Source organism: Giraffa tippelskirchi, chromosome X (assembly GCF_054371585.1).
Source record: "Giraffa tippelskirchi isolate mGirTip1 chromosome X, T2T-mGirTip1v1.2.pri, whole genome shotgun sequence".
Lineage (NCBI taxonomy): Eukaryota > Metazoa > Chordata > Mammalia > Artiodactyla > Giraffidae > Giraffa > Giraffa tippelskirchi.
The window spans coordinates 19,413,313-19,432,711 of NC_137289.1; the positions used below are offsets into that span (position 1 = coordinate 19,413,313).

Consider the following 19,399-nt stretch of genomic DNA (forward strand, 5'->3'; position numbering starts at 1 on the left):
AACCACCACCAGGCTCTGCAGGCCCAGCAAACTCTGAGGGCTGGTCTCTGCTAAGCCATCTCCTTGCTGTCTGAGTTGAAAGCTTTGGCAGCCAGTTTGCATAGATGTGTAACACCTATTCTTGTGACAGATCTCTGTTACCATGGGAACTAGGCACAGGAAGTCCATATGACAGACATCCAGTCTGAATTTCTATGGTCATTTCTTGGTTGTTAGTGCTAATGGAGGGAAGCAGGGGCATTGGTAATCTGATTGAGTGGATGATCCCAAATTCATTTGTGTTTGATGTTGGAATGGACATGCACAGTCCATCAGCAGCCATGGATACGCAGACTACTCTGAGTCTGACTAGGACTTCTATCCTCTAGTAAGATGCTAGGAGAGTATAGAGAAGAAGAAATGCGGAGAAGGGATGGAGTAAGAGGGAGAGAGAGAGGATGGGGTGGCATGTGGAATAGGAAATGTGAAGAGATGTACTGAGAGAAGGAGTATGTCTATGAGTTAAAACAGGTGGAGCTCTGAGACCTTCCCAAGGTAACTGGCTGGCTCTGCTTGGCTCTCCTTTTCCTTGTTCACTAACCAGCAACCTCAGGTTTGCATTTCTCTTACGGTTTCAAGTGTGATTACTCTTAACAACTGCTTCTCAGAGAGAGAGCCACCTGTTTATTATACTTTCCGTAGAGATGAAATTTAGCAAGTGGTGGTAATTATGGTTAGGTCCCCAGCCCCTAGGCAGAGAGTATGAGCTTGCACAAGGGTTTCTGTATGCACCATGATGTTGCTTTGGGGCTGGGCCAGGGGCTTAGGGCTAATACTCTGTCTCGCACAGAGAAGATGGAAGGGAAGGTCTGCCCTTTCTGTAAGTAGGATCCCTATGGTGACTTTTGGGGCTTTCCTGGTAGCTCAGCTGGTAAAGAATCCACTTGCAATGCAGGAGACCCCGGCTCGATTCCTGGGTCAGGAAGATCCACTGGAGAAGGGATAGGCCACCCACTCCAGTATTCTTGGGCTTCCCTGGTGGCTCAGACGGTAAAGAATCCACCTGCAATGTGGGAGACCTGGGTTCAATCCCTGGGTTCAATCCCTGGGTTGGGAAGGTCCCCTGGAGAAGAGCATGGCAACCCGTTCCAGTATTCTTGCCTGAAGAGTCCCCATGGACAGAGGTGCCCAGCAGGCTACAGTCCATGGGGTCGCAAAGAGTTGGACACGACTGAGTGACTAAGCATAGCACATGATGGCTTTTAGGGCTGTCTCTTCTTAGAGCAGTTCCTATTTTGGGAATGAGCTCTCTGATGAATCTCTAGTTTGCATGATTCATGGAGGTCTTTGCAAATGACAGTGCTTCTGACTCAAAATTTCTGTCCTCAGAAGTGCGTGTAACATTAAAGCCCCCAGGAAGCCTAAATAAACCATTGATGACATAGCAGAGGTTGGATTTCACACCAGGCAAGGTCCTTCTGGACAAGACTCGCATCTGATTCTCTTTGGGGCACTTGGCACCCATAATACAGTGCAGGCCCTCACTGTACATGGGAGCAGAAGCTAAACAAGCAAGATAGCTTTTAGCTATTGCATTTGCCTGGCCTTGGCCAGCTCCTCACTACCAACCTGCCTCTTCCCCGCTTTCCTGTGGCATACTTACACCTAGTTTCTGCTTCATCAGCCTTGTCCAGAGGGTTTCAGAAGAGAAGTCTACTCTAATGTATCACTTCCTCCAAGCAATCTAGACTTGGCCCTTGCAAATAGAAATCTGCTAGTAAAGACAAGGGTGCAAGTTATTATTTTCTCAGTTTGTTGGAAAAGTGTTTTATTGGTCTCCTGTCATCCTGGCCTTAAAGTCATTTCATGGAGTCCCCAGTTGCCTCATTTTGAGCGGTGACACCTGGCCCAGCTTTAGCCTCTATGATCCTGGCAGTATACCCAACCAGCTGCAACAGTTGCCATCTGGCCTGGCCTTTCACTCCTCTTGCATCAGGATTGACTCATCTGGCAGGAAAACATTCCCATTACCTTTTTGTGGATGAGGCATACCAGTGGATTTACTTCTGTAGTGAAGGAAATGAGACCGAGAGAGATTTCCTTGTAGCCTATATTGCCAGAGAATATCACTGTGAGGCACTTGGGAAAGAAAGTATCGAGCTACCTTTGTAGATGCAGAGGATCAATTCAGAGAGAAAATAATAAAAAAAAAATACAGAATTAAAAAGAAACACAATGTAAGGCTGTAATTGAAGGAGGAAACGCAATATTGCTCATACTGAGAACATCATTTCTGCAATAATTTTCAATAAGTCAGTGAGAACATTGTAATTCCACTGGGATTTGAGATATGAGAAAAATAAAGTAAATATTTGGAATAAGCCATTATGGAGAAAGGTCCCCGATGAGTTGCTATTCACTATGACTATACTATAATGATGCTAACACAGAAATCCTTTGGAGCCTCCTTTTTGGAAGTTTTATTGAAGTACTGCAGTTCATTGTTCTCTTTCCCTTTTGGGGTAACAACACCCCAGGTAGACTGTGAGGGGTTTGATCAAGGTGGTGATGTTGCCTATCGATCTCTCTTTAAATCTCTGGCGATAGAACCTGCTTGTTTCCCAGGCGAAGGACCACATTTCTGAAGGGTGGCTATCACTGAGACCACAGTTCCAGTGTTGCAGAAGCAAGTTGGTCGGTAATTATATGTTCTTATATAGATTGCTTTCAGAGATAGGTAATTATTGTGAAACTGACCAGCTGGAACTCACAGTTAGCTCAGGTCTAGACTTCCCTGGCTACCAGCAACTACCTGTCTTTCAGACAGGGTAATCTTGGACATACATTGTTTCTCTTTACTATTATAAAACAGAAAAGCAATTAAAATGAGATCTGAGTGAACCCTTTAGAAAAAAGAATCTGTTATTAAAACAAAGTACAAAAGCAACTGTTGTATCTTTTTAAAAGCTTCCTTGTGGAGAAAAGGGTAAGAAAAGGGATTGCTCTGAAACAGTTGTGGCAAGGTTAAAGAGAAATGAACTTTACTATTGAATAGTGAGAAAGCTATAAACTGCTCTTTTAGCCTCCAAATAGCTTTCCCTTTTTCTTTTCTTTCCCGCTTTTATAACTCAGAAAAATGTATTGACCCTCCATAGCTTATAAGATCAAACCTAAACTTGAGCATGGTGTCTAGGTCCCTTCTCAACCTGGCCTCAGCCTGCTTCCAGCCTCCTCTTCCACATAGCCCCCATACCCACCTCATTTCATCTATCTATATGACATTTATACAGAGGCACCATGTACAAGACTTCGCTAGGTTCATTGTGATCACTTTGGTGGGGGCTTTATTAGTTTACCATGCATCCTACATGAGCTTCATTAAAATATTATGAGGTGCTATGTGCCTGGGCTGGGGTTGTAGCAATAACCTGAAGGGAAAAAAGGAGTCTAGGATGTGGTGGGAAAGGAAAGAGTTGAAACAATGAGGGAGTTTGAAAAAAATACCATTGAATAACAAAAATGATAGGTATGATCTACCTCCTATTTTTAATTTTTAGTGATTTTTTTCTAAACTCCTATGAACTCGTCTAAAATTATGCAAGATGAAATTGGCTAAGCCAATGAAACATTGCATAGTTACATGAAAATGTGCATATGAAATAATGCTATTAATAATACTTAACATTGAGTATTAATATATTATGTGCCAGGCACTCTTCTAAGCATTTTTATAAATATTTTCTCTTGTAACCCTCAGAACAACCTTCTGGGGGTAGGTACTATTATTTTCCCAATTTTACAGGTAGAGAACCCAAGGTAATGAAAGTTTGAGTGACTGACTGAATATCACCCATCTAGCCTGCAGCAGAGCCAGGATTTGAAAGGACATGTATTCTGGGTCCAGAATTCATACTTTTAACTACTATAATACAGCTGTCTCTGTAAATGGAAAAGAATGTCAAAAAGTATGTAAATATATCTATGCACATATAGATACATTGACAAAGACAATTCAGATGAATAGATTTAAAATTAGACTCATTCTCTGGTTGTTGTTGTTGCGTTGCGTCCGACTCTTTGCTACCCCATGGACTGCAGCACGCCAGGCTTCTCTGTCCTTCACCATCTCCCGGAGCTTGCTCAAACGCATGTCCATTGAGTCGGTGATGCCATCCAATCATCTCGTCCTCTGTCATCCCTTCTCCTCCTGCCTTCAATCTTTCCCAGCATCAGTGACTTTTCCAGTGAGTCAGTTCTTCACATCAGGTGGTCAAAGTATTGGAGCTTCAGCTTCAGCATCAGTCCTTCTAATGAATATTCAGGATTGATTTCCTTTAGGATTACTGGTAAAGAAGTTTAAATTCATAAGAAAAGGAAGAGTAAGAATGGTTTAGTGTCAGAGAGGTCAAGGGAAAACAATTTAGGAAGGAGGCTATCAACAGGGTCAAATGTCAACTGAATTAGTAATTAACTGATTAACTTAATAACTTTAAGTAAGTCACTTAGCTCCCTTTGTAATTGTTTTCTCATCGGTAAAAATTGCTGTTGCCTTACAGCTATGTTTAGAAGATCACTGAAATAATTTTAAAAAAGTCTTTGTCGTTTCCTTTGATAATAAAGACTTTTTTGAAATACCCCCACACTATTGCAAACCATGTCCTAACAGATAAAGCTAACAGCAGAATATGTGTGAATTTTCCAAGTCTTGTGCAGTAGTCTGAGGTGTTTTATGGGCTTCCCTGGTTTCTCATTGGTAAAGAGTCTGCCTGCGGATGCAAGAGACACAGGTTCAATCCCTGGGTTGGGAAGATCCTTTGGAGAAGGAAATGGCTACCCACTCCAGTATTCTTGCCTGGGAAATCCCATGGACAGAGGAGCCTGGGAAACAACAAACAGTCCATGGGGGGTCGCAAAAGAATTGGACATGTCTTAGCGACTGAACAACAACAAAAGTGTTTTATGTCCTTCAGTTCTAGTTGAGTGCCAGCGTAACCTGAAATGTCTTGATATTCGGAGAGAGTAAAAGCAAGCATATTCCTAGTTTGGTATCATGTAGAAAAACCAATTGATTGTCTAATTTTTCATTTTTAGCATTCATTGTACCCAGCAAGAACCATCCATGATGTCTAGTTGACGTCCTTTGATTTCTCATTCATCTGTTAACTCATTCATCCATTCATTTAGCAAACACACATTGGAAACCAGGCTTCCCTGGTGGCTCAGTGGTAAAGACTCCACCTGCCAATGCAGGAGCTGCAGGAGACTGTAGGTTTGATCCCTGGGTTTGGAAGATCCTCTGGAGAAAGAAATGGCAACCCACTCCAGTATTGTTGCCTGGAATAGCCCATGGACAGAGGAGCCTGGCAGGTTTCAGTCCGTGGGGTTGCAAAGAGCTGGACATGATGAGCAACTAAACAACAACATTGGGAGCCTCCTATGTAACCAGAATCTATCTAGGTGCTGTAGTTAAGATGAATGAGACACATAGTTTTTGCCCTTAGAGTACTCATATGGAGAGATAGGTTTGTAAGTATAGACTGTCATTACACCTTAGTGAGTATGCTTTAATATAAGAAGTACACACAATGTACTCTGGGTGCACGGAAGAGAGGTAGAGACTAAGATAGGCAGGCTTGTTCTTTCTTTTTTTTTTTTTAATTTAGTTTTTTATTGAAGGATAATTGCTTTATAGAATTTTGTTGTTTTCTGTCAAACCTCAACATGAATCAGCCATAGGTATACATATATCCCCTCCCTTTTGAACCTCCCTCCCATCTCTTGCCCCATTCTACCCATCTAGATTGATACAGAGCCCCTGTTTGAATTTCCTGAGGTAGGCTTGTTCTTATTCAATTGCTAACTCGTGTCCAAATCTTTGCAACCCTGTGGACTGCAGCATGCCAGGCTTCCCTGTCCTTCATTATCTCCTGGAATTTGTTCAAACTCATGTTCATTGAGTTGGTGATGCCATCCAACCATATCATCCTTTGTCACCCCCTTCTCCTGCCCTTAATCCTTCCCAGCATCGGGATCTTTTCCAGTGAATCGGCTCTTTGCATTAAGTGGCCAAAGTATTGTAGCTTCAGCTTCAGCATCAGTCCTTCCAATGAATATTCAAGGTTGATTTCCTTTAGGATTGACTGGTTTGATCTCCTTGTTGTCCAGGCTGTTGATTCTTTTTCATTAAATTGGAAGTTTGTATAATCTTTCTCTCTTTCCAGGTGACCAAAATAGCAATAAGTTGAGTAGAGAAGATAACTAAAATTTCTTAATCTTAGCAAATACACAGCACAGACTTCCAGACTCTAAGGCCCTGTGCCTTTGTAGGCAATTGCCATACAAGTGTTCACCACCTTTATTACATTTGGATCTAGCTAAACTCATAGCCAAATACTTTTGATGTCAGCTCTGATCACATATATAAGCCCAGTGCCTTTGGCACATCTTTATATAACTCCTTTTCCCACCTGCTATTTCTTTTTTTTTTTTGACATTTGAAAGAGGTAATTTTATTTTTTATTTTTTTAAATTTATTTATTTAATTGGAGGCTAATTATGTTACAGTATTGTAGTGGTTTTCCCATACACTGACATGAATCAGCCATGGGTGTACATGTGTTCCCCATCCTGAAACCCCCACCCACCTCCCTCCCCATCCCATCCCTCTGGGTCATCCCAGTGCACCAGCCCTGAGCACCCTGTCTCATGCATCAAACCTGGACTGGCAATCTGTTTCACATATGATAATATACATGTTTCAATGCTATTCTCTCAAATCATCCCACCCTCGCCTTCTCCCACAGAGTCCAAAAGACTGTTCTATACATCTGTGTCTCTTTTGCTGTCTCGCAAGGGTCATCATTACCATCTTTCTAAATTCCATATATATGTGTTAGTATACTGTATTGGTGTTTTTCTTTCTGGCTTACTTCACTCTGTATAATAGGCTCCAGTTTCATCCACCTCATTAGAACTGATTTGAATGCATTCTTTTTAATGGCTGAGTAATATTCCATTGTGTATATGTACCACAGCTTTCTTATCCGTTCGTCTGCTGATGGACATCTAGGTTGCTTCCATGTCCTGGCTATTATAAACAGTGCTGCGATGAACATTGGGGTACACGCGTCTCTTTCAATTCTGGTTTCCTCAGTGTGTATGCCCAGCAGTGGGATCGCTGGGTCATATGGCAGTTCTATTTCCAGTTTTTTAAGGAATCTCCACACTGTTCTCCTTAGTGGCTGTATTAGTTTGCATTCCCACCAACAGTATAAGAGGGTTCCCTTTCCTCCACACCCTCTCCAGCATTTATTGTTTGTAGCCTTTTGGATAGCAGCTATTCTGACTGGCGTGAAATGGTACCTCATTGTGGTTTTGATTTGCATTTCTCTGATAATGAGTGATGTTGAGCATCTTTTCATGTGTTTGTTAGCCATCTGTATGTCTTCTTTGGAGAAATGTCTGTTTAGTTCTTTGGCCCATTTTTTGACTGGGTCGTTTATTTTTCTGGAACTGAGCTGCAGGAGTTGCTTGTATATTTTTGAGATTAATTCTTTGTCCGTTGCTTCATTTGCTATTATTTTCTCCCATTCTGAAGGCTGTCTTTTCACCCCACCTGCTATTTCTTGAATCACCCATGGGCCCTATTCTGTCATATTCAAACCAAGCTTTCAGAGGCTGTCAGGCAGTCCCAGGTCAAGAAAACAACCTGGTATTTCCAGTGGAGTCTTGCATGTCTTTGGCTACTATATTTAACTAAGTTTGAAGTGATTTTTTACATTTTTACCAAGTGAGAGATCATGATAATGCTGTAATAGACTTTATGGTCATCTGACCCAGGCCCAAAAGTAGTTGATTATTACCTTAAATTCTCAGTTGTTTGTATTGTCAAATAATCACACTATTGTTTCTATTAATGTCACTTGATAAGAGTTCATTACTAATTTTGTTTCCAAAATATTTATCTATAATGGAAAAAATTCTTTGTGTGAGTCTCTTCTCTTTTTTCTCTTCGTTTAAAACTTTTATTAGGTGGAAAATTGTCTTATGATTTTTTGTTAGTTTCTGCTGTACAGCAACGTGAATAAGTCATAATTTTGCATATATATATATATCCCTTCCCTCTTGAGCAGCCCACCCCTCTAAGTCATCACAGGGCACCAGGCTGGGCTCCCTGTGTTATTTAGCAACTTCCCACTAACTATCTGTTTTGCACATAATAGTGTATGTATGTCAATGCTACTTTTTCAGTTTGTCCTACCTTCTCCATCCCCTGCTTTGTCCACAAGTCTGTTCTCTACTAGGTTCATCAGTACCATTTTTCTAGATTCCACGTATATATATGCGTTAATATAAGATACCTGTTTTTCTCTTTCTGACTTAACTTCACTCTGTATAAGAGGCTCTAGGTTCATCCACCTCACTATAAGTGCCTCAAATTTGTTCCTTTTTATGGCTGAGTAATAGTCCATTGTATAAATGCACCACAACTTCTTTATCCATTCATCTGTCTATGGACATCTAGGTTGCTTCCATGTCCTGACTATTGTAAATATTGCTGCAATGAACACTGGTGTACATCTGTCTTTTAGAATTGTGGTTTTCTTAGGACATATGCCCAGTAGTGAGATTACTGGGTCATATGGTAGATTTATTCCTGGTTTTTTAAGGAATCGTCATACTGTTTGCCATACTGGCTGTATCAGTTTACATTCCCACCAATGGTATAGGAAGGTGTCCTTTTCTTTACATCCTTTCCAGAATTTATTGTTTGTAAATTTTTTGATGATGGCCATTCTGACCAGTGTGAGGTGATACCTCATGGTAGTTTTGTTTTGCATCTTTCTAATAATGAGCAATGTTGAGCATCTTTTCAAGTGTTTATTGGCCATCTGTATGTCTTCTTTAGAGAAATGTCTGTTTAGGTCTTCTGCTAATTTTTTTTTGTTTGTTTTTTGTTTTTCCTTCATATTGAGCTGTTTGAACTGTTTATATATTTTAGAGATAAATCCTTAGTTGGTTCATTTGCAATTATTTTCTCCCATTCTGAGGGTTGTCTTTTTGTCTTGTTTATAGTTTCCTTTGCTGTGCAAAAACTTTTGAATTTTATTAGGTCTAATTTGTTTATTTTTGTTTTTATATTCATTAAACTAGGAGGTGAGTCAGAGAGAATCTTGCTGTGATTTATGTCAAAGAGTGTAATGCAAATGTTTTCCTCTAAGAGTTTTATTGTTTCTGGCCTTACATTTAAGTCTTTAATCCATTTTGAGTTTATTTTTTTATGTGATATTAGGAATTATTCTAATTTCATTCTTTTACGCATAGCTTTCCTGTTTTCCCAGCACCATTTATTAAGGCTATCTTTTCTCCATTGTTTATTCTTGCCTCCTTTGTCAAAGATAAGGTGCCCATGTGTGCATGGGTTTATCTCTGGGCTTTCTATCTTGTTCCATTGGTCTATATTTCTGTTTTTGTGCCAGTAACATACTGTCTTGATGACTGTAGCTTTGTAGTATAGTCTGAAGTCAGGGAGGTTGATTCCTCTAGCTCCATTTTTCTTTCTCAAGCTTGCTTTGGCTATTTGGGGTCTTTTGTGTTTCTATATAAATTGTGAAATTTTTTGTTCTAGTTCTGTGAAAGATGCCATTGGTAATTTGATAGGGCTTCCCTGGTGGCTCAGATGGTAAAGCGTCTACCTGCAATGCAGGAGACCCAGGTTCGATCCCTGGGTTGGGAAGATCCTCTGGAGAAGAAAATGGCAATCCACTCCAGTACTCTTGCCTGGAAAATTCCATGGACAGAGGAGCCTGGTAGGCTACAGTCCATGGGGTCACAAAGAGTCGGACACGACTGAGTGACTTCACTTTTCAATGAATCCATAGGTTGCTCTGGGCAGTATAGTCATTTTGACAATATCATTCTTCCAATCCAATAACATAGTATCTCACCATCTATTTGTGTTATCTTTGATTTCTTTCATCAGTGTCATAGTTTTCTGCATACAAGTCGTTTGTCTCTTTAGGTTGGTTTACTCCTAAATATTTTTTTCTTTTTGTTGCAATTGTGAATTGGATCATTTCCTTAATTTCTCTTTCTGATTTTTCACTGTTAGTATATCGGAATGCAAGGGATTTCTGTGTATTAATTTTATATCCTGCAACTTTACTAAATTAACTGATTAGCTCTAGTAGTTTTTTGGTGGCATTTTTAGAGTTAGGTTGTGTGTAAGTTATAACTAAACTGTAAGCTGAACTGTAAGCAACTAAAGCCTAAGGCTGTCTGAAGGGCTTCAAATTCCTTCTTTCTTAGTGCTTCTTTTCCATTTTGCTTTTGGCTGTTTGGTTCTCATCCTGTTGTCTTTATAAAGAAGGGGTAATAGGTAGATTACATAGCTCATGTAATCATTCTCATATAATTCTCTTGTGCTCCAATGCAATGCTCAAAGTCAACATTCTCTCCTGTTTGTGACCCATTTAAGCTTTGTGGAGGAGAAATCATAAATACACAGGAGTTAATATGTGTCACCACGAGATGGCTGTCTTCAGTAGTGTGCAACCCTTTTAAAAGGAGGGTTTTGAAAGAGTTTTGAGAGGGTTTTGAGAGACTGCAGCCATGAAATTAAAAGACACTTACTCCTTTGAAGGAAAGTTATCACCAACGTAGACAGCATATTAAAAAGCAGAGACATTACTTTGCCAACAAAGGTCCGTCTAGTCAAGACTATAGTTTTTCCAGTGGTCATGTATGGATGTGACAGTTGTACTATAAAGAAAGCTGAGTGCCGAAGAATTGATGCTTTTGAACTGTGGTGTTGGAGAAGACTCTTGAGAGTCCCTTGGACAGCAAGGAGTTCCAACCAGTCCATCCTAAAGGAGATCAGTCCTGGGTGTTCATTGGAAGGACTGATGTTGAAGCTGAAACTCCAAACTTTGGCCACCTGATGAGAAGAGCTGACCCATTTGAAAAGACCCTGATGCTGGGAAAGACTAAAGGTGGGAGGAGAAGGGGCCGACAGAGGATAAGATGGTTGGATGGCATCACCGACTCAATGGAAATGAATTTGAGTAAACTCCGGGAATTGGTGATGGACAGGGAGGCCTGGTGTGCTGTGGTCCATGGGGTCGCAAAGAGTCAGACACGACTGAGTGACTGAACTGAACTGAGAGAATTTAGCTGATAGGCCACTGTATTCTTTACAAACAAGTTTTTTATGGTCATGGACATTATAACTGGGTCTTATGCAAGATAGTCTCAAATGCTTCTCCCTGCAGGAGAGACAGTAATATGATAGAAAGAACAAAAGACTGGGACTGATGAGCTTTGGGTTTTTTAGTACCTTCTCTCTAAGTTTCCTCATCTGTAAAATGACAGGCTTGATAGTCAGTAGGCCCAGACTTATTTCTATGCCAGACTTACCTTGGGAACTTGTTAAAATGTGGATTCTTGGGACCAATGCCTAGAAACTCTGAGTTTATATATTTGTAGTAGGGCCTACAACAAGCACCCCAGGAGATTCTGGTATCATAGATTTCCAGACCAAAAATGTCTAGGAGACACTGAATTCGATGTAAACAGAATTGATAAAATGATCCTTATATTAATATTTTCACACTAGGCTTTTGTTTTCTGGAATTAGAGTTCTCGGTGTCAGGCCCAACTAGAATATATTGGTGAGGTTGTGGATTCAGCCAGTGTGCTGGAATCAGGGTTCATTTTTCTAACCTGGGAAGGGGAGGTGAGCACTATGACGCCATGATTTCAGGTCAAGAAATTGGCCTCCAAGGATCTGGGGCAGATAGGAAAGAATGAAGAGGAGTAGAAGCCAACCTTTTACAGGAGTTGGTTGATTTGAAATGCAAGTAATTTGTGGATCAAGAGGGGCAGAGACCAGGGGAGAAGTGGAGAAAGAGAAGGTGAGACGGGGAGAATAAAATCTCAGTTCTTAGAATGGCTGATGGTCCATGCATTAGTAAAGGAAGGCTGTGACTGTCTCCTTTTTCACTAATTTTGGAGTATACTCATTGCTATAAGGCTGTAAGAGGATGTGCTCAAGCAAGTGCATGGACTGTGATTGGAACAGAAATGTCTTTTACGTCATAAGGTATTAGAGATGCACCTGGCTCCGTATTCTTCTGGGCTTTGGACTATCACTGCAGGGGCTGAGGAAAATGACCAGAAAGGGATGACTGCCAGACAGTGTGAGCAGAGATAGGAAGATGAAGGTGGATCAGAAGGAGCCTGGGCTGTTCAGCTCAAATGATCCAGAGAGATTTGATAACACAGAATAATGAGGAATAATGAAGGGTTCATGGCATTAGTAACTAAATTTAAAGGACAGGCTCTTCTCTTGTTGATTTTCTATGTATAAAACAATGATATGAATAGGTAGATTTTGCTACTCCAGTTGAAAGCCCAGAGAATAATAGGATTATACAGTTGTTTGCCTTAATACTGGCAGTAGAACACTGTGGATCTCTGCATAGTAGGAGTGTGCCAGATGGTGTCTGAGAGGTTCTGTGAAGGGCTTAGGCAGGAGGGATGTGTTATGTCGTACCTGGGGTGGCCAGGAGGGGGAGCAAGTCATTTGGTTGATACCTCATAATCTATGATAAGATTCTTTGAACAGTATCTTGATCAGAAATAGCAATGAGTTTAGTTTATAATATCTCCTCTGTTTTCTTCTATATATATATTATGAGAAAGATATATTTAGAGTAGATAAACTATAAAAATGACTCTATAATGACAACCCTAGAAGTTTAATGTATCACAGACTGAAAAAGGCTTCTTTGATTCAATAGAAAAGGTTTCTTTGACCATTGTTCCCTGGGCTCGCTTGTTGATATTTGCCATGCACACCACAGTTTTCCCCTTCAGGGAGGCTTTTTAGTTTCCATTAATTTTGTGGTCTTATCCTTTCTGCAGATAACCTTTAAAAATAGTTCTGGGCGTACATCTTTCTTTAAACCCCAAAACCAACACCCCCTTTAATTTTTTGTTTTGAAATAAATATAACTGTCATTCATCTGATATCGTGAATTATGTCTGTGAGTTTCAGAAATGTTCAGAGGTGCTTCTAAATAGGTTACTTTTCTGTTTCCAAGGTATCTCTTTTTCGAAATGATGCCCTCAGTTTTGCTAAAGTCACCCACGTAATTAATTGTTTATATTCAATCCTGTAATTTCCTTGTCAAAATACAAATACTTTTGCATTGTTGGGGAAAGCTTGTGTAGTCACTGACTCCTGCAAAATGCCATTTTTTGTGATCTTTTATGCTGATCTGGATTTTTCTTAACAATTAAGAGAGTTAAGCAAGCTAGACAAAGTATATGGTTTTGAATTCTGATGTTAATAAGATGGTCAGTCTTATCTACCTGTTTTTTATACCAGTCTTACCATATCTGGTAATAGGTAGTTGGGGCATGACAGCAGCTTGAAGCAGCCTCCCCAAGCACCTAAAAATATTGAAAATGAAATTTCCCCCTAAGAGGTAAGCTAGGAAATCAACAAGTTATAAAGGAGAACAGAGTTATGGAAATTCCCTTTGATGAGAGTAAATTATAAAAGAAGAATGTCATCACATATTATCTGTATAATTTTTAAAGCATACACGTGGAAGAAAAGACTGGAAGCAAACTGGCAAAATTTACCTATTGTTGATAATAGTTCTCAGGAATATGGGTGATTATTACATTGCTTCTTTGAATTTTATTTTTTAAATTTCAAAAAGAGAGAGCAATACTGAGACAGAGACAGGCAGATTTAATGGCTCCTGGGGAAAAAGACCAGACAGTAGCCTGATTCACCATGTTAACACAGCTGGAGAAAGAATATGTCAATTAGGCAGCGGGAATTAGGGGCTGTTGGTCATGAAAGCAGAGAAAAAGGAGAAAGTCACAGAGAAAGCTAGTAGCTCTGATCAGCCCACTCTTCCCAGGTGAGAGACTGCCTTGTATGGCTCTGGAATAGGCATCACAGCAGTGACGCAGCATGGTTATGAGTGACGTCCCATAATCAGACTGATTAGTGTTCATGTCTCATGCCTAACACTCCCTAGTTTTATGATCTTGGGCAAGTGGTTATATGTTTCAAAGCCTCAGGTTCAGTCTTTATTTTAATAATGTTACTTACTGCATAGAGCCTTTGTGAGAATAAAGGAAGATAATTTATATAGTTAGCACAGTGCCTGGCATACTGTAATCCCTCAATAAATGTTAGCTATTGTTGTAACATGTTATTACAAAATCCTAGTTATAGAGATATATCTTAACATGATGCCATTATTAAACATTCAAATCTTATAACTTGAGTTGATACTGACTCTATGTTTATTAAGCAAGTCTTAGATGATAATTTGGGTTCCCGTGTTATTTACCAGGGAGATTAGTGAGGATCTGTCATGTTGTAAATTATATTTATAATTACAAATTTATACATTGGCATTTAGCTTTGATACAGCAGTCTTAAGAGGGTTTGATACTATGTGTTTAATTAATTTGAGACATTGTCAAAATTAAGTTTGGAGTCTCCAAAGCCTGGGAATTTAAAAATTTTACACACAGCCCTTTGTGAGCTTGGTTGATGTGAATCTACACCTGAGAGAAGTATTACTCAACTCTGGACCTAGTGAGGTTTCTTTGAAGCCAGTCTTCAGCATCCTCCAGCCAATTAACTCCCTCTGTTTCTATAAAAAAATTCCACAGAATAAAAACAAAAATCACATGCCCTCTTTTTTTTTAGCGTTTTTATAAAGACATTTATTTTATAAAAGAGAGTAACAATAGATTTAGGTACTCCTCCACAAAGTACTAAGAAGTAAATGTCATTCTATGGCATTGAAATCAATGATGTTAACTCGAGAATCTAGGGGTCACTAGGCAACTTAGTACTGCCTAGCAACACAGGTCTTAACAAGGATCTTGACACTGTATCCTATGGGGCTTTCTCCCAACTAGAAACTCTTCTGCCTGAGTGGAAAAAGTCCTGATGCTCTTTTTCAAAATTCTTAACAACCTAACTTTTCCCGTACTCCATGTATGATCTTTGTAACACAGAAATTGCTTTAATAGTCTGATCACTTGAAAGTATAAGAAACACCCAAGAAAGCTTCCTGACTTTTTGAAAGATGTCTTCTAAACCGACATGCCCTCTTTTTATTGTGTGAAATTTTAGTAATAGTGAATATGCCATTTCAAACTACCCTCTTCTCTCCTTCTCCAAGGAGAATCAAGTCTCCCATATTTGGCATTAGAGAGAGGTGCTTAAGAACTTTGAAACCAGACAGACCTCACTCTGAATTCCAGCTGTGCACCACTTACTAGCTGTGTGGGCTTGGGCAAGTTAAATTTTGCTCTCTGATCCTCAGTTTTCTCATCTTATAAAATGGGAATACTAATTGTAATGCCTATATCATAAGGTGGTTGTGAGGATTAAAATGAATTAATAAATGTAAAGGGCTTAGAATAGTGCCTAGTTCAAATGAATGTGTTAGGCAGATGTTGGGCTTCCCTGGTGGCTCAGGTGATAAACAATCTGCCTGCAATGTGGGAGACCCAGGTTTGATCCCTGGACTGGGAAAACCCCTTGGAGAAGGGAAAGGCTACCCATTCCAGTATTCTTGCCTGGAGAATTCTATGGACAGAAGAGCCTGGCGGACTACAGATCATGAGGTCTCAAAGAGTCAGACATGACTGAGTGAATGAATGCATGCATGCAGATATTAGTTGTTGTTACTGTTGTCATTATTATTGTTGTTAGAATATTGTCAGTTAGTCATCATTATAGAACCAGTCTGTTGTTGTTGTTCAGTCACTAAGTTGTATCCAACTCTTTTCGACCCCATGGACTGCAGCACACCAGGCTCCTCTGTCCTCTACTCTCTCCTGGAATTTGCTCAGATTCATTTCCATTGAGTCAGTGATGCCATCTAACCATCTCAGGATGTGGCAGAGGATGAGATGGTTAGAACCAGCCTGCTGACATGTTAACCAATGATGCTCAACCTGGATTGTCAGTGTCAGCACTCCCAGGGCTGTCATGGCATTCCTGAAACAAAATTAAATTAACTTTAATTTTACTTTAAAGAAAAAAGGACACTTGGCACTTATGGCAGTAGGGTATGATCATAATATTAGCCAAAATGAGCTAATGATAGAGACACAGTTCCAGCTAGGTTGAGACCAATTACGGTGGATCTTTTCACCAGGTTGCTGTCAGCAACATACCTTTCTCAGCATTGGTATGTGCTGGCAGAACACACCAGCACCTTTGTTTATGATCAACACTGACAAATGTCTGCTCAGATAAATTAACATTGTCATCTGGCCTAATGCATTTTGTGGAAACAAGTTGGAAAGCCAGTGTATGAGCTGACCCATAAAACCTCTTCGCTTAAAAAAAAAAAGTACTGTCTATAGTTGTTTTTTTTTTAATTAGTTTATTTATCTATTTTTAAACTTTACAGTATTGTATTTGCTTTGCCATACATTGACATGAATCCACCATGGGTGTACATGATTTCCCCTTCCAGAATATAGTTGTTGTTTAATCAGTGTGTTGTGTCCAACTCTTTGCGACCCTGTGGACAGTAGCTCGCCAGGCTCCTCTGTCCATGGGATGTCCCAGGCAAGAATACTGGAGTGGGTTGCCATTTCTTCTCCAGGGGATCTTCCCAACCCATGGATCGAACCCGCATCTCCTACATTGGGAGGTGCTTCTTTACCACTGAGCCACCTCAGAAGTACAAGTATCATTGTACTTGTAGTCTAACAAGTATTGAGAAATGGCAGATAAACTTTTGTTTTTTCCTTCTGTGGCCACATTTGTTGACCTCCACTTGGTGTTTTTGAGAGGCCCATAGAAAGAAAACTGAAAATTCAGTAGTGGAGGAGGAAAAGATCACGGGGAAAAGGGGCATCTTATAATTTGTCAGCATGAGTACTGGTCACTTGTTCCACAGTAAAAACTCAGATCCAAACAGTCCTGAAAAGCCTAAACATGTAGTACAGCAACAGGGCAGCCTCATAATGGGTCTATCACAGGGGCAGTTTGAGCATCATTCACATTACTATTCCAATGAACCATTGATGTTGTGGTATGCCTGGACCACACCACACTTCTATTTCCTTACCCTTTCCCTGCTAAAAGAATTTAGAGCCTGGGGAAGACTGGAAAACAATCCACGTCTCTACTTTGGTTTTAGTCATTTTGGACCAGAGTCATTGACTTTAGTGACTTCCACAGGCAGATTTTGGAAAATGAGAAAATTGAATTGTAATTTGTCCTTTTATCGTACGTGGCTCAATTGGGAACAGTAATGTTTTAGGGATTTCCCCTCAACTTTCCTTCTTAAAACACAGAGAATTTTCAGTGCTGTCAGCTCCAGGATTCTAGACCCCGTGAGATGGAATTTTTTAAATTATTTATTTATAATTGAAGGGTAATTGCTTTACAATATTGTGTTGGTTTCTGCCATACATCAACATGAATCAACCATCGGTATACATATGTCCCCTCCTTCTTGAACCTCCCTCCCACCTCCCACCTTTCCCCACCCCTCTAGGTTGTTACAGAACCTTGGTTTGAGTTCTCTGAGTCATACAGCAAACTCCCATTGGCTACCTATTTTACATATGGTAGTGTATATGCTTCCATGCTACTCTCTCCATTCATCTCACCCTCTCCTTCCTCTCCCCTGTTGTTGTCCATAAGTCTGTTCTCTATGTCTGCATCTCCATTGCTGCCCTGCAAATACATTCATCATTACCATCTTTCTGGATTCCATATATATGTTAATATATGATATTTATTTTTTTCTTTCTGACTTACTTCACTCTGTATAATAGGCTCTAGGTTTATCCACCTCATTAGGATTGACTCAAATGTGTTCCTTTTTATGGCTGAGTAATAATCCATTGTATATATGTACCACAGCCTTTTTATCCATTCATCTGTCAATGGACATCTAGGTTGCTTCCATGTCCCAGCTGTTGTAAATAGAGCTGCAATGAACATTGGGATACATATATCTTTTTCAATTTTGGTTTCCTTGGGATATATGCCTAGTACTGGGATTGCTGGATCATATGGTAGTTTTATTCCAGGTTTTTTAAGGAATCTCCACACTGTCTTCCATAGTGGCTGTATCAATTTATATTCCCACCAACAGTGCAAGAGAGTTCCCTTTTTTTCACATTCTTTCCAGCATTTATTGTCTGTGGATTTTTTGATGATAGCCATTCTGACCGGTGCAAGGTGATACCTCATTGTAGTTTTGATTTTCATTTCACTAATAATGAGCGATGTTGAGCATCTTTTCCTGTTTATTAGCCATCTGTATATCTTCTTTGGAGAGCAAGCTGGAATTTATAGCTCAGCTGAGGACAGTTAGGTCAGTGGAGGAGGACACAGTGCAATTGTGCTGTGTCTTCCTTTGCACTGGCATCGGGGCTGCCCGCAGTCCTGCAAGGGGAGCCCCAAGCATGATTAAGGGAACTGCTAAGCAACAGGATCAGAAGGTCTCATTAGAGAAAGTGACTGTAGGTTATATTTTAGAGATTGTCTTTAAAATGCCCAATCACAAGATCAGCTTTTTCCAGGCATGTTGCCAAGTTACAGCAATGGACCAGTTTTCAAATGTCCATTTAAAAATCAGCTCTCTTGAATGTAGCACTGTGGCAAAGGTCCTTCTGGCAGGAAGCCACTTTAGACATCAGATCACTCCATGCATTATTTTAAAATAGTGCCCAGGCCTTTTAGTAATTTAGGCACTATTTTCTTTGAACCCAGAAAATGTCAGTGTACCAGAAGCAAACCTAAGTGATGCTGCCTGGCCAACAACTGGATTTCCTTTTGCACAGATGTTCCCTTCTTGAGGCTTGAGCCTTGATATTTGTTTATATTGTCCCCTGTCCATCTACCCCATGGAACTGTCTTGATTCAATCCTTCTCCCTATTCCCTCCTAGATTTAAAAATTAGGTTGAGTTTGTGGAGGTTTAGGAATAGAAGAGTTAAAGGGAAGGAAATCCATTGTGGCCTATTGAGGATGACACTCCTAGAATATAAAAGAAAATCATCCTGCTGTGAGGAGGCGCCTGTGCTCAGTCCCCCCACCCCTTTATCTGGAAAAGGGGGGAGGGATTGGCAAAGGCTGCCAGAGAAGTTTTCTAAAGACATTTCTAAAATCATGAGCTTAAATCTTCTTCAAATAAAGACCTGCGGTTTGCTAGAAGCTCATGGGCAAATGGCCAGTCAAGGTGGCCCATGCCTGGGATGCTGTAAGTAACTGAGGTACCTCTGAGTGGCTTGTTTCCTATTTTCTTGCTCAGGACCTGGGATTCTCTCACTGATTTTAATATTATTGCATATGATGGTTGCCAGAGGTACTCAGACAACACGAAATGGGAAGCTGAATCAAGCAT

At 40.1% G+C, this 19,399-nt stretch overlaps 1 protein-coding gene and 1 non-coding gene across 6 annotated transcripts in view; both read left to right on the forward strand.

Annotated features, from left to right (window-relative positions):
• Positions 1-19,399, forward strand: part of GPC3 (glypican 3) — a 531,061-nt gene that overhangs the window by 285,819 nt on the left and 225,843 nt on the right. The window lies entirely within an intron of this gene.
• TRNAC-GCA (transfer RNA cysteine (anticodon GCA)) lies at positions 9,644-9,715 on the forward strand. Its single transcript has one exon. It is a non-coding gene; the product is annotated as a tRNA-Cys (tRNA).